Source organism: Heterodontus francisci, unplaced genomic scaffold (assembly GCF_036365525.1).
Source record: "Heterodontus francisci isolate sHetFra1 unplaced genomic scaffold, sHetFra1.hap1 HAP1_SCAFFOLD_43, whole genome shotgun sequence".
NCBI lineage: Eukaryota > Metazoa > Chordata > Chondrichthyes > Heterodontiformes > Heterodontidae > Heterodontus > Heterodontus francisci.
The window spans coordinates 12965179-12966681 of NW_027141852.1; the positions used below are offsets into that span (position 1 = coordinate 12965179).

General features: G+C 43.8%; 1 non-coding gene across 1 annotated transcript; it reads right to left on the reverse strand.

Annotated features, from left to right (window-relative positions):
- Positions 1-280: 280 nt before the first annotated feature.
- trnat-cgu (transfer RNA threonine (anticodon CGU)) lies at positions 281-352 on the reverse strand. The gene has a single exon. It is a non-coding gene; the product is annotated as a tRNA-Thr (tRNA).
- Positions 353-1503: the final 1151 nt, after the last annotated feature.

A 1503-nucleotide genomic window follows, 5' to 3' on the forward strand; every position in this document is an offset into this window, starting at 1 on the left:
AGGACAATGGGGGAAAGGACAGGAGTGCGGGATGTGGGATTAATAGAATAGCTCTGTTAAATATCAAGCAAATGCACAGTAATAAGGTTGAGTGCTTGGACCTCAGTTATTTTCACTCTATCAATGGCAGAGAAGGCTCGAGGGACCATGTGGCTACTCCTCATGTTCTTCCCAGTGTCCAGGATAAAGTGTAACATCACACTGATTTCCAGATGGCCAAAACAAATGCAACGGACATATTTTCTGTTAACATCACATTTAAAGTGAGAAACTAATCATAAGGCACAGACGAGGATTGAACCCGTGATCTTCAGTTTACGAGACTGACGCCTTACCACTTGGCCACCATGCCTTTTGTTAATAGACACCTGAGGCTCCAGAGGAGGATTTGTGATTCTTTTTCAGATTGGTTGAAACAGCATCGAGAAACATGCACAGAAATAAAGAGGGATTGTGGAATGGGAAACAGATCAGCCTCATTTACATCATCAGCATCATGAAATCTTCATTCAGACGTTCCATTCTCATCCTCAGCTTTTCTCACATCTGTACAATAATATAAGAGTGGACATTGGGTTGTTACTGGGCTGATTATATAAATAGACTATGTGCATCATCACAGGAAGTGATGTAATATAATCTGTCCGGCACCTCATGGAGAGTTGTCGATGAAACCTTCAATGCAAGATGTGTAGAGTAAACTCAGGTTATTTTAACCGTCAGATTCTTATAAATTGTGTACTGAGCCTTGACAGATATCAGAATATTATATGGGGGCCACAGTAAACCAAAGCAATGATGGAGAAATCTTTGCCTGTACCTTTGAAAAGGTCACTGGACTGAACCAAGCCGAGGAGTGGCCGAGATGGTTCCGGAGGTTTGCAAGGTATCGTACTGCATCGGGTCTCGTGCAGAAGCCAGACATGGAGCAGGTCAGTACACTATTGTCTGCCATGGAGGGAGTGTGTAGGCTACGTGTGAAGAAGTTATTAAGGCACTCAAGACCTATTTTAATTGAGGAAATAAATGTCATCGTGGAGCCAAAGTTAAAACGCTGCATTTGCTGACAATGCAACCACCAGGTGACGCTGTACTAGCACATGCGCAAATGCAGCCTCTTCCACTGAAACGTCACTGTCTGTGACATTCAGGCAGCTGCCAGGATTAAAGATGGAGCTACTCAATTTATCACAGAAAACAACTTAGACCCAAAAATACCCTCAAAGGTTGCCATCGCCGCCTCCGTCCCACCCCCAATAGTCCCCCGCGACCTCTTGTGCATTCGCCAGTTATATAGTACCAAGTCATCTTAATTCACCTAAAGTGAATTACTTTCGGAGCAGTGACTGTCACTTCATAAGCAAATATGGCACATATCTACACAATGGACATGTTTTGGTTGATACTCGGAGAACGTTGCGCTGTTTGAAGTCTCATCAGAAGGACAGCACCTCTGACAGTGCTGCACACCCTCTGTAATTCAGTGAGGTTTCATAGAGTCAG